Raw genomic sequence first — 14,890 nt, 5'->3', positions numbered from 1 at the left:
AATAAGCATATGCTTAACCGCTCTGATGAATTACAACAGATCAGCAGTTTTATTATCACTGAAGTCAAGAGAGGTCCTCAAGTTTGTTATTTCTTTCCTCCTTTTAGCCCATTGTTAAAGTGAAGTTTTACAGTTGGAAGGTTTTGGACAGTGATTCAAAGCCACTCACAATCCATCACTGGAAGGATGTGGAACATGAGACCATTTGAGACAGTCACTTAGTTTTAACTTTTAAGTAACAGTAATCAGTTTTTGCAAACAATCTTCCCTTTGACTGCCAAGGCTTTAAGTCTGCATAGCTGGCCCCCATATAGCTCGTGAGCGCAGAGTCATTCTGCATCAGTGGGTTATTACTTATTTTGCAGGACTGCCTTAATACCTTGCACAATACGTTAAGAGTTTCGTGCATGTTAAGTTGACCCTTCTCCCTCAGTGCTTCCAGGGTGAGCGGTTCGTAGCTTTTGAGTAGAGCAAAGCAGCCAGAGAATGTTCGCCTTTCCAGACTCCCTGAAGTCATCTGGGCATCGACAAGGGCACGACTTTACGACACTCAGACCCTCTTTCCCACTGATTTAGTTGAACCACTACCTTATCTCAGTGCTGTATAAGACTTGAGCAATACTAGGGATGTCAAGATCATTGAAGGCCTAATTCTCTGTGAAGTTAGTTACCTAGAACAGGACTTCCCTTAATCTTAGCCACCTAAGAGCAAAATGAACTGCCTTTAGCTGGTTATCTAATGCCAAAAGAGACAAACAGGATAAATCACCTTTCGGAGATACGTCTCTCCAGTGTCTAGAGAGAGAGTTTAGCTGAAACACGTAAATCTAGATGCAGCAGTGGCAAGATGAATTAGCCGCAAGGCAAAGGCAAAAAGAATGTTTAGATATCCAGCTTCTATCAAAAAGTTATGCTACCAGGTATACAATTATTCGGGCTTAAAGGCACTTTTGGAGATATTTTTCCTGCCAACTAATTAGACTAAAGGTTGAGATGACTACAGAGAGAGATTTGAGGGGTTTTGCCTTTTAGTCATAAAATTCCATACATCGCACAATATTTTTTATTCCATTACTCTTTTTTATGATGAAACATTGAATGCGACTGCTCTAGTGAGATTCTTGCCTTACAATAGATTGAAATTGAAAAACATTAAAGTTTATAGCAATAATTCTTCAAATTATAATTGCCTTTCCATACCAGAGATTTGTTTTTGTGTGAAGCTATCAAATATTTAATAGCAGACCTTTACATAAAAGCAATTTTATTAAGCAAAATGTAAAAATACAGCTGCTTAAATTATTGGCATCAATCCCTTGGAAGTTTGCTGGTAGTGCAATTACTGCTTATTTCTAAGAGAGAAGAATAGAATAACTTTAGGAAATATATTATTTTATATTTTTCAATATCATATAAATGTAAATGTAAACAAATCATTCCTGAAAAATGACAGTATATAAAGAACAAAATAGTAGTCTCTAGTTTACAGCTGCAATATTCTCATCTGAGAAATAAGACAGAAAATTCTCTCCTGCATTTGTTCACCCACTCTGGCAGTGGCTGAAGACTGTGTAAAACACAATAATTTCTAAGATGGCCAAACAAAATTTTCATATATGGTCAAAAAGCTACTAAACCTCTGTTTCAAGGAGTCTGATGCCTGATGTCTGAGTCTGAGGTTGGTCAGTCATGGTCTGAAGCAGGGAGCTCTGGAAGCTCTTTTGGTAAGCTGTCTCGAGGAAGAATGCTCTGTACCAACTCATCTCTTTACTCCTGAGCGACAGCAGACTTACATCTTGAAGAAGGAAGCCTCAACGTCTTTTGGCAATATACCATCTGCTCTCTAAACCTGCAGGTCAAAGCCAGTTTCTTTGGTGCAAGTTTGTCAAGTGGGTGATTGGCAATTCTCAGCAGTGGTGCAGAATTCGTTTTGTAGTCAATGATCAGTCATTCAATTTTCCTTATGCTTTTAAAAAAGCCTGAAGACTCTTTCATATTTCATATTTCAGACATAGCACATTGGAAGGAAAAATCAGTTGCCAAGTTTGCAACATCTTTGTGTCCAAGAGTTTTATGTGTGAGCCTTGAGTTCACATCATGTATTTAACTTAAAGAAAAAAAAAAAAAAGTGATAATGTTACAAAGAATAAAGCTAGTCTGATGGCGAGTCACTTAAAAGAGGAAGAGGAATTCTTCAATAGAAACTCATGGCTAAGTCCTAGACTATAAGCATCTAGCAGGAAGTAAAATACTATATACTAGATGTATTATAGGAGAAATGCTGGAAATTATGTAACTGCATCTTTCATTCAGTTTGTGCACTGACCTTCTTATCAGACGTTTTCTCATTGAATTAGGAGGTTTTGCCTTTCCTTCTGAGCATAGAGCAGAGGTTGTCCTATTCACATATCAGGAAATGCCTTCTGAGAAGCTTGGAAATGGCTGCCTGAGCTGGACTTTCAGCGCATCAATGGTTGTGTGAAAGATGTTCTTGTCGCAGGTAGGGCAAGATGGACAAGTGGAAGGTTACCTGGCACCGGAGGTTTGTAAGGCACAGGATATACCATGCTTATGTGTGCAGAAAAGACTGATAGCACCAGCCCTTGGACCAATTCCCAGCCTGCTCTACATCTCCCGTCTCATCAGGAACAACCTGTTTTGCTTCTTTTCATTTCTGCACATTGTGAGGGTTGTGAGTAAAAGGCTCGGCGTTGGCTTGAGGTTAAGCAGACTAAGGTAGACATGAAAAACTCCTGGACGTGACACAATAAATTGCTGGATGTGACATACAGTATTATCTTGTGATAACACAAGATGCTGACAGAAGTTGCAGGTGGAGCCATGAGGGATGACTGGATTTCCTAGAGGGTTGAGGGGGAGTTACGTCAATAAATGGGAAAACTTCACAGATAACAGGAGGGGAGTATTTGGGACATTTTGAGGAGTAAAACCTTATAAGAAAACCTAGGTAACCATATTAGTAATACCATGCAAGGTCAGATTGCCTAGGTAACCATATCAGAAACGCCAAATTTGGACATGGAAGGATCAAAACTGGTACCAATGGGGAAAAAAAGTAATTAGGACAGGCTGATTATCTGGGAAGAGACTGGGGTGGAGAAAGGGAAATACAAAGGCAGAGGAAAGGAGGCTCAAAAAACATGAAAAAAGGAATAATAAGAGATGAAATAGTATTAATGAGGCCATCCAGGGGTAAACCAAACCTGCTTTCCTGGTCAGGAGGACTGGGGCAGGATCCTGGCTGAGTATCTGGACAGGCGGAAGGACCATCCCGGTATCTCCTTGGCAGTGATACCATCATTTCCTAGCATGTGCGGTGTATAGTGCCCGTGTTAAGGCAACTCTCTTCCCAATCAGTGGGCTATGCTGAGCTCTGCATTTCACAATGCTTCAACCATTCAACCAGAACCAAGTTTGCTGCACAATATAAGGAACCATAGATGAGGTAGCTATTAAGCTTTGTATATTGATAAGTTTCTTTCTCTTCTTGTTCTTATTATTGCAGTGCTTTCTGTTGTTTCATATGATAGCACTTCAATATTTATAAGCTATATTGATTGCTCGCGTTTTTTTCTGCCATACATCAGAACCCACCACAGCTAGAACATTAATTTGCACTGTCAAGTCAAATGCATGCTTAGAAAAATGAGATATTAACAAAATCAACACCTCAGGCTGTATGTGCCTATGCTCAGTGTTGTAAAACACGTTGGTTAAATTGCTTGCAATTCTAGCTCTTCTTGCCTGCAAGTTTATAAACATTTTTTTTCTTATACAGCAACAGTAGTAAGGATTCTTCCTAATGCCTTTCTATACATATTACAATAAAAAACCATTAATAAAGTGGAGAACTGAAAATACTGTGGGCAGAGAGGGACAACTAAACTCATTCTATTTTAAATTCATTTCAAAGGTCAAAGCTTCTAGCCTTTCTGTTGATTTTGATAAGCAGGCTCAAAAATAGTAAGGCAGTTAGGAAGACAGTGGCAAAATTAAGTCTTAAAATCAAAAGGGATGGTTAAGAGACCAAAAGCTGTGTTGATGAGGTTCTGTGAATTTGAATCTGAAGTATGCAGAGAGCACCTGATTGTCTGAGACTTCTGCTCTGTATTTAGGGCAAATATTTTTAAATAAACCAATCAGATTTTCAAGATTTTAGAAAAGATACAGGACTTGATTCCAAACTGAGATGTCTTTGTCAGTGCCTGTTTTTAGCAGATCACTTCACTGAAAAAAAAACCATAGAGGAAAGACTTTAAAGAGGTTAAGGGCACTGTAGCTTCTACCTTCCTCCTTTACCCATTCCACTATAATAACCTGAAGAAAGACTGGGTCATCTTAGGATAGCTGTACCTCTTCCCTATACGCTCACCTTCTCTTCTCACCCTTCCAGTTGGTTTAACAGCACTGTGCCCTAACAATTACAGATTTTTCTTCACCGTATTCTCACTTTTGAGGTTCATTGCAGTAGTTTTAAGTCTTCTCCAGCTGGAAGTTTACCTTGACATCACCTGCCAGAACAACTTTCCTTTCATTGAGTCAAACTCTTTCTTTATGTCTAATGACCTGTCAGATGCACTGAAAGTTGTTATTGCTTTTAAGGTCTTGCATGCAGAATACATGAAGTGCATTTCAGTCAATGCAAGTTTGTAATTAACTCTAAATAGTAGAATAGTGCAGTTCACAGCAAGTGAGAAGCAAATGCTTACACACCATCCTGTTATATATTCTGAATATATAAACTTAACAAATGCATTCTAGAGAACATATTTTAAATGGAATTTTAATATCCAAACTTTTACTATTGAAATATCTATTTTTCATAAGCCTTGACTTGGAAAGCTAAGTGTCTTATGTCACTGTTGATTTGTCAGGAGCTGATGTGTGTTTCACTTTGGCAAAAAAGGTTCTTGGTTTTTGAGATGTGGGTATAGTTTTAAAAGGTAGAAGTGATGCTAAAAATAAATGCAAAGTAGGCAGCTGGTAACTCTTTGGATCCTGGAATACTCTCTTTCCTACACTTTTGCTCTGAAGCACGTGTATCTGAACAAAATACAAATGCCCTGAGAGAAGGGACTGGATCCCTTTGACACCCTCCCACCAGGTGGATGCTCTAACAAGCAAGTAAGTCCTGTTGTCTCTGGTCCAGATATGCTGAAAGAACACATGGAAATTGCTGTCTCACTCTTTTCCTGTTCCTCAATTAATAGGTTAATCAGAGGAAAATAAGGGATAAACAAAGGCCTCCCACTGACTGGTCAATGCTGTGTATAGAAAAGACTCTTCTCTCCAGCTGAATTTAAAAAGGTAGAGCAAGTCCTGCTCAGCAGTTTTTGAAAGAAAGGCTACCTTTTACATTTAAAGTATATCTTATCTTTATAGGACTCTCACAGCAAATATGAAACAAGAAGAGGTACGTACACTTCTACAGCACAGAGTATGACGCCTAAATCCCAATGGTTTCAGACATTCATTTCCTCTTTTTGGAGTTAGCATTAACTAGTCTAAGCATTTTTCCATCTACCATGTTGGGAACATCAGATCCTATTCCACAGCATCCAATTGCCCCTGTACGGTCCAAATCTCAGAATTCAGGTATCTCTGCTAAGTCAACATATCTAATTCTCTTTCAACACCTGGCCTGTCAGGCTGCAAGCCAGCTCCAAACGGAGAGCTAACTAGTTCAACTGGTTCGCTTGAACTCGCTAGCCTGCTACAGAGCACAACTAGTTAACAGGAGGCAAAGAAAGCCAGCATGTTATCTTGACCAGAAGCGCATTGGTGTGAATAACTCCTTTTCAGCCCAAAGGAGTGCTCATCCTGCTTGAGTTAAGTCCCTCTCAGCCTACCAGTACAAAAATGACTTTCTAAGGCCATTATTGTTACAGTACATCAAGTCCTAACTGTCACACTTTTTTTTAGCCAGCTGGAGAGATAGCATAAGCTTTCTAGCCAAAGAACTAAAGGAGTGAGGACAAAAGACTAATCTTTCTGCTGAAGAACTCCCTTTTTGCCAGACCTACAGAGAATTTTCTCTACTATTCCTGCCCTCAATCAAGAGGTCAACATTGCTCTGACCCTACGCATGCTGAGCTGTTCTCCTGCAGATTTAAATAAAACACCCCAAAGGAAATTCTGAAGTGGAATCACAGACCACAGGTGATTCTTCCTTTTTAAAGTTAGCATTTAGATAAGTACTGCAGACTTTAATTGTAAGAAGGTGAAGGTATTATTGTGAGGTCTTGACATGAAGTAGCTGTCTATGGATTTAGAAGGTTAACTTTAGTGACATATCAACTAACGATTAAATATGCCAAGAATAGTAAAGAATAACTCATTTTATAGAAGAATAATAAGAGGAGAATCAATTGCGATGCAGTACTGAACTTGAATTTGGAGTATGGTTAATTTTTTAAAAATCTGTGCAAAGGTAATACAGCTGCTGTAGAACAGAAGTCTGCCCTTTTGGAAATGCAATTGTCATCCCTACTCTGTCCTCTCAGTTGTAAAATTTCCATTTAAATACAACACATCTAGGCAGCAGACACAGAGAAATAAAAATCCATAAGGAATAAGTGTGAGTAGTAACACTGGATGTCTGCTAGACATTTTGAAAGGTGAGTTTTAGCCAGGTTGGGAAAGTTAATACAAAATCGGCTCCTGTTTTCAGAGAGAATTCTATTAGCTTTCATTGTTAAACCTGACCCTATGTGATAATGCATTAGTGATGGTTTTGGACTCAGTCGTTCTAGTGAGGGATGCTGGGTTTATCCACAGCCATCAGAATAAAAATCCAGCAGTGGAGGCCGGAGTCAGTGAAGTTGTTTAGTTAGAATATAGTCTATTGATTTCGTTAAAATATATGCTACTTATTCCTTATTAATAATCATACTGGAAGCAAGGTCTCTACTATAAACACCCAGCATGGTGTAAAACAGAAGAGATTGTCTTATTGGAGGGACTGACTAGCAATAATGAAGGTATCATAGAATTACTTGATGAAGCTGTTAGTTGAACTTTTTTTAAAATGCCTTGTTTATCCTCTGTTAAAGAGCTTAGTTAGGAAAGGTTTTCTCCTCCAGGATCACAAGGTCAAAATTCACATAATTGTCTTTTTTTTCAGCAAGTGTAATTATTAATCTTTTATACCTCAGTCATGATAAACATTACAAAATCTGGAAACCTGTCTGTAATACAGTGTTGAACTATGTCTATTATAGAGAATTGTGTTTGATATTACATCTGACTACTGTGGACCTTGTAGTACCCAAAAGTGATCACTTACAGCTGAATCAACTACCATGTTATAAAGCATGCCAAAAAAAAAAAAAAATTTCCTTTCAACAAGAAATCTAATGACAGTCACTGCTGCAATTTCTGTCCAGCAGAAATTCTTTCTGGTACAGATTAGCAATGTTTTTGCAAGGGCAGTGTTTGAAAGTAAATTCTGTGTCCAAGGTTTATTTACCTAATTGTAACAGAACCCATTAACTAATTGTAACAGGAAAGCATAGTTTGCTAGGAAAACAGTTTATAAGAGACAGAAAAAAGGCCAGAGCAAGCAAGCAGTGGACAAGGTGTTTATGACAAACAGGAGAAAATGGAGTGTGGAAGAAACAGTGGCTTAATGTGCATCTTGGAGGCAGGGACAGGAACGTGAACTAACTTGAAATCTTCAAAATCCCAGATGAAAACCGTGACCAAAGCCTCACTTTCTAGCCACTGCTGGCTAAGGTACCCCTTTCTGCCTGTAATGTGGCATCTAAACATTATTCACAGAGTTTTTTGTTTATAGTTAACAGCCTCCTACAGATTTACTTCTGCTAGTAATGTACACTCTCTCCCTCCCAAAACAACTCAACTGTGAATCTCTAGAATGATCAGATGTGACTCAGTTCTGTTCTTCTAATATGGGCACTACCAAAAGCCAACATGAATGCATTGTAGTCAGTAGTCCAATGCTAGGATAAGTTCTTTCTTCTTAATTAAGAAGCTGTGTAAGTCTTACAAGTCTCTAATTCTGTGTCTGAATCAGAAACTCTTCATTAAGTACTTTTAAGAGATATATTTTTCAGTAACTGAAAGAACTGAACCGTGGAAATTCAGGACCAAAAATGACAGGGGGTCTGCAGCAATTATTAGGCACCTAAGCCAGAAATTACTGTTAGGAAAGCCTTGTGGCAGAAAGCCTTACTAACCTTTCATGTCATGAAACATGCAGAAATAGTAAATGCTTTCAAGACATCTGCAGCTCTTGAGCTATAAGTTGTCCATCCCAAAAGAGGCAGTACTAGTATAAGGTAGGCTGCAGTGCACCACTGTTTTTAAACTAGAGGAATATGAAGAGTTTGTTGAAAGACAGAAAATAATCATCTGCTTTTGCAAGAAGTCTTCTGACTACCTGTAATGGGCAGACAGGTCTCAGCCACTAAAAAGGAAAGTTGCATATGTACCCTGTCCTTTGAATTTCCTGTTGCTCAGCTCTTCATGAAGTTATGTTGATCAGGTTGTGTTTCCATAACTCCTAGTTCAGCCAGCTGACTGCTCTGGATCCCATTTGAACGATCTGCAGGGATGTTAACTGATGGCAATCAATGCCCTGCACAGGTTCTCAAACAACAGAGACTGAACTGAGTCCAGGTCAGAAAAGCCATATTGCTACTCCCTTCTGCAAAGGGACTTAGGGTTTGGTATCACATTAATGCAGGTTCTGGTATTACCCTAACATCTCTACATATGGCTGTACTTTGTCATTAAACTCTCACAAATTAGGCTGCTGGTACTTCAGATGTTTGTGCACCAGAACACCTTTTACAGCCTACACATGCAGAATCTTTTCAAACACTGTATGAAAACCATATATACTCAATAAAGCATCCTGGATTTCATTGTGAGGGGCAGACACTTAGCAGTTTGATGCTCCAATGCACAGCTTTTGGGCACCAAAGTCTTTACTGTATTCAGGCCTAAGTAATTAATTGTACCAAATTTTATTATTAAACTCATTCTTTAGCCATTGTATATACTCTTCATTCAAGTGCAAATCATTACCTTCACTGTACCTATTTTACAAAAGCAGAGAAAATATTTCTTATTCAAGCTTTAAGTGAAAATGCAAATTCAGGAACACCACTTAGAGTTCTTCCCAGCCTTAGGACTTGTTTGCTGTTTAATGAACTGCTATGTCAAATACAACTTTTCATTTAGAAGACACTGTAGCCACATTTTCTTATCTAAAATTATAATATTTTTCATTCAAAATGTAAACCAAAACAAGAAGAGGCTTGACCAAAATATTGTAGGAATACAAGGAAAGAATTTTAAAACACATTTTAAATTAATGTTTGAGGAGTTTGGGTTTCTTCTGATTTAGTTGCTATCTGTGCACCAATTTCACCATGAGAATGATGAAAATATAAGCATTAAATATGCTGATTTTAAGACCAGGATCACGCCACTTCATTCTTTTTTTCTGACCCTTTTCTCCCATTAAACATACATTTACATTTTGTCTCTAGTTGAAAGGATTACGTCCTCTACATATGTAAAATAGAATTTATTGTTTCTGTCTTTCCTTTAAAATGAGGAAATTGGATACCTGGGTTCTGATTACAGACAACAAAGTCTATTCATTACAGCAGAAAACTATTTAAAACCTAAGAAACATAAATAGCTCCAAAAATTCAGCAGGGTAAAAGCCACATCAGAAGTCTGAAGTAAGAGTTCCTTTTTCCCCGTAGACACTTATAACCATTGCTCTGGATGATATAGTCTCCAATTCAAAGGCTTTGGCCAATATATCTTGTACCAAGCCCTATGAGACTGCTTGAGACCCACAAGAGCATGTAGACCCATTCCACTAAAAACGAGCAAACGGGCAGGACAAAAACCAAACTTGGAGGACTAATTCCTACCTGGTTTATGTACATGTTTTCTAGCCCAGTGAAAGATGGACAAATTAATACCTTTCAGAAAGGTACGCTTACAGAGGACAGGCTTAGAGGGACTCTTTCAGGGAGACTGAGGGTAATGGTCCCCAGATCATAGGGGATGTGATGGGGTTTCCCCATGACAGGAATGGGGGTTTCCTGCTTGATCCAGGAAACATAGTAATTAGAGAGATCAGAGATAGTCACTGTGATGGGATTATTGTTTTAAATTTGATTGGAGGATCCTGGGACAAAATTGTAAGTAAGCTCTTAAGTATTGTCTATTCATCATGTAACATTTATAAGCAGCTTCATGAACCAAGATACCTAAATGGAGCAAAGAAGAAATTTAAATACTACATGCCAACTAGAAAAAAATTAACCAAAATTATAATTTCAAGAAGAGCAAGGCAATAAACAGTACATTCACATTATCAGTCATGGTTAAGGGAGGATAGTGGAATATCACCAAAATATAATTTTCAGTATAATTGTTATATGCCTCGTTTAAAAGCTTATGATCATAAAATCTGAAGTTCAAAAGGTGTCCCAAAGAATTAAGAATCTGTGCGTCTTATTTTTACACGACTTGGAAGCCATCTAAAGGAAAGGAAGAGTCTTATCAGTCAGGGGCATCCTATCTCTCATCTTTTCTATTGTTGAAGTCTTGGATATAACTACAAGAACCCTTTAGAAAAAGAAGGTTTTCTGCCCTTCTCACCTCTTCTTTCTTCAAACAGTTGTGTAGATCTTAAAATACGAATAAAAACCCATGGGGCCAATTTTTCAAAATGAAGAGGCTGACTTCCACCTTTTGACTTTGCTAAGTCAGAGTTCAATGAGATTCTTCTGAAGACAACCGAAGCTTGCTCTCACATGTGGATCATGTGTATTATGGTGACCAGAGGCCTGCACTCAGACACCATCTTCCAAGAGGTGCTTTATTCTGGGTCTTTCACAACTGCAGAAAGTCAAACGCCTATCTAGTTTAATGTATCGTAATAACGTTAGATTCAACTAAGGAGCCACACCTTGCACTGGCTGACCCGTACAAGTCTTTTCCTTAACTAGCTTTTGATTTGTGTATAAATAAATCCTGTTTATACCACTGATTCTACACCAGCGCTTGAGAGCAGGATCTGACTTCTAGCTGAATTCTTCTACACCATCACTTATAGAGAGGTTAAGTCCATATTCATCCTGCTGAAGTCAGTACTGTGGTTCCTCAAAACTGAGAACTTTTGTATACTTAAAGGCGGCCACTTGAGCCAGAACTCTGTTAGATACTCTGCCACTGCACAAAACATGTTAGCCAAATTCAATTCTCATTCTTCCATTAAACTGTAGTTTTAGCCAGGTACTCGTTTTGTGATACTGTAAATTCCTTTTAAGTTCAAGAAACTGATAAGTTAAAATACAAATCCAGATTAGTCTTAGGTTCCCATCTGCTCAAAAAGTAGATTACTGCTTTTCTTACACTCCTTCATTTGCAGGACACATCTATTATCATATTAAGATTAAGAATTATATTTGGAACTCAATTTCTTAAATGGAAATAGGAAATCTATGAAATTTTACTCCACTTCTGAAGAGTCTGTAAATTAATTAAACTTTTGGCAGGAATAGAAGAGCAAAATACTTAAGATGCTTCAATGTAAACATCTTTTCCAGTATTTATTCTCTGCAGGTATGTAGTAACTTGCATATGATAGTAACACTTAAGGTATTATTAAAATCAGAATTCCTTCCTCAAGGTCCTCACCCTCTGCCACAGAAAAGTCAGCAATTTTTTATCTGGGAAACAAGACTTACCTCAGTCACTTAAATGAATATTAATCACTCACAATTAGACTGTTTGCATTCATCAGGATTCCATACAATTTGAGTGCAATCACAACCCCTGCTTCCCCAAGTAACATATGTACAAATATTGATGTCCAAGTCATTCAAAACCCTCTGCTTTTGAAGCATGTGCCATCTTTTTCCCCATTCTGTTTTATAGTGGTTGCACTCAAATGTGATATTATTATACAAATGATACAATATGTACTATTATACATTTCATATGTATAATTATATCTGTATAATAAAAATTTTATGTATAATAAGAATTTTATGTTATATGTATTATATGTATTATAGTAATCATTGCCAAAATAGTAAATGCTCCATTCTTCACGATTAAAACTTTCCCAATCCTTCCCCATCTCACATTCTGCTATCATCTCCAATAGACTTGCAAGTACTTTTTTTTTTAATTGTAACTTTGTCTCAAAAGCAAACTCTGCAAAATAGAGACAAGACATTAAAAAAGTGCTAAGATGGAACAGTTAGATGAGTAGACTGTCATTATTTTGGTCTCAACTTTTGTCTCTAGTATCTTGGATATGCTCAGTATTTCAACGGAAGAGGAGAGAGAAAATTCTTTCTTTCCATTACAGCCACCTCCCTCTGCTCTGCACAAAAAGCTGGCTGATCAATACACCTATTAATTACCACAACCAGACACTGTTTCCTAGGTGGAATATTCCTTATTGGACAATGAAGTTTTAGAGCCACTCACTAAAGCAGAAAATTTTAAGCTTAATCAATCAGTATTATGCCCCTCCCAAATGCAGTAAAGTTCGACCCTAATGTTTATAGAAGATCTGAAAGACCTGAAAATTACTTATGCTGCATCAGGAATCAACAGATGGTGTCACTCGGGTACATGATTTACCACCTGCTGTTCCCAACAAAGGTTTATTTAGCCTTTAATACCGTATAAATCCTAACCCCTTACTACAAATTCTGTTAAGGGAAGAGAAGATTAACCACATGCGACTGATGGGGAGTAGAAATGAGTGACAAGAGGGTATTGATGAGGAATTTAGATACTTACAATGCATTATCTGTGAAACTGGTACTTGGCCCTCTTGGCTGATGAAAGAATTGAAGCCTACAGCTTTCCAGAATCCTTGAAAAATACAGGCCTTCACTAAATCTGAAAATTTAGCACCAAACACATAACAGTTCTGCATTTACTTATTTATGCCCAGGCTTCTCTTACACAAAAGGGAAGTGGTGTAGCTCCCCATTACGGAGTATTCTGGTGAAGTTTCACTGAAGTCAGCAGAAGTATTGGTAGGGTAAGTATATAGCTGAATCTTAGCTATGGAGGTAGATCTGGGCTGTGAGAAAGAGGCGTTTACAAATTCCTTTAACACAGGATTTCTCAGAGTATTAAGAAATTTAGTGTGAGACATGGACGAGTGGAAGTCACTCAGTGGAAAAAGAAATTTAAAGGCTCCAGAATCTGATTTTACAGTTCTGATCACATCAGTATTTCAACCAGCTTCTCAAAAGGTTGCAGAAAAGTCATTATGAGAGACAACTGCTGGATATAAAAAATATCTAGGTAGAACTATGCAGAAATGTATTTTGTGCGAATTAGGGTGGCCAAATTTTGCTGGTATTTGCACTCTTGAGTGAAGGTAATATAATACTTGCCCATTCCTAGGGGAAATGGAAACACTGACACCTGCATTGTCTGTGAATGTAATACAACAAAGCTCATAAATTGATTATGTGTCATTGGAGTCATTAGAGACCACACTTCAGCCAAGGCAGAGACAATGTCTGTCCTAGTTCCTCATTTCTTAACTTTTTCTTCTAAAGCTGTACTGTGCATTTTTTTTTGGGTTTTTTTTTTTTCCTTTCTCATTTCCCCAAAAGATGATTCTTCCCATACCAATGCAAGTCACCAGGTCAGATATTGTTCTCATTGTTCTTTTTTTCATCCAACAACTACTGAAAAAGACAGCGTTTTTCTCTTATTCACAACCTGCTTTCTACCTGATCCAACTCAATTTCACTTAATGTAGCACTAGAAAGAACCTCATGCCTGTATTAAAGGTAGAATTTTTCATGCTGGACCAAATTTACCATAGGTGTGTAAATCTGTGCAGCTTCACTGATGCAGGGAGCTTGATCCATTATACTGTCAGAAAGTTTGGCAGAACACATCACATTAGAAGCAAAATATACAATGGTGACAATTTGCCCTCATATAGAGCCTGCCACCTGAGAGTCTCAAGGTTAACCAACAATTTACGGTCTGTTAGTTCCAGGGACGGGCTTGAGATTCAGGATCAGTTTTGAAATACAACACAAATTTTCCTAGCAAAAAATGTAGAGGGAAGTGGAGGGAGAGTATCCAAATGAGAATTTACTGCCCTTTCATCACCAGGTGTAGATAGTGCTTATGCCCACAAAAAAATGGTATAGTGGTCGTTATGTGACCCCTTACCTCCTTAAATCCTAAGAATTCTCCTGATCAGTAGGGATCATTCAATATGACCTCATTAAAAAAATGAACACAGGAAAACTACCCAGCTTAAGGCCCCTTCTCTGCCCCTGAAAATTGTGGCATAATCCCAATTTACATTCAGAGTGATTTAGCTCTTCCTTTAAATACATGGTAACAGCAACCATATATAGGTTTTGGGGTTAGTCCCTGGAATCATTGTCCCCTGATGCTTCCCTGGGAATCATCCCAGAAAGTGCTCACTGGTACCTAATATAACCAGGGACTGTGCTAGAAGCTAGTGAATTAGATAATCACAGGTCAGTACCTGAGCCCAGGCCCTGATCCTGTTTTATGAGCCAGTATGGATACGGTTTATGTTGTCCAGTGTAAATCCCCGCAGACTTAATCCACAGAGAGATTCAACCACCTCGGTCACACCCCGATCCTTCCAAACTCCTGTACACCTTGCCAGGAAATTTGCACAGCATGTAGACTTCCACTGATGTGCATTGATATTATTATTTACATCTATGTCAAAGCAAGTGTCTTAGTCCCAGAGCTCTGTCGGGTTGCCCTCTGGTTTTATATAAAAATTTTCACCTTTTGATGAGTTTCAGCATAGGTAGTGTGAGACCTCTTCTAAGATCTTACT

Source organism: Buteo buteo, chromosome 1, assembly GCF_964188355.1.
Source record: "Buteo buteo chromosome 1, bButBut1.hap1.1, whole genome shotgun sequence".
NCBI lineage: Eukaryota > Metazoa > Chordata > Aves > Accipitriformes > Accipitridae > Buteo > Buteo buteo.
Note: the sequence above shows the minus strand (reverse complement) of the source record.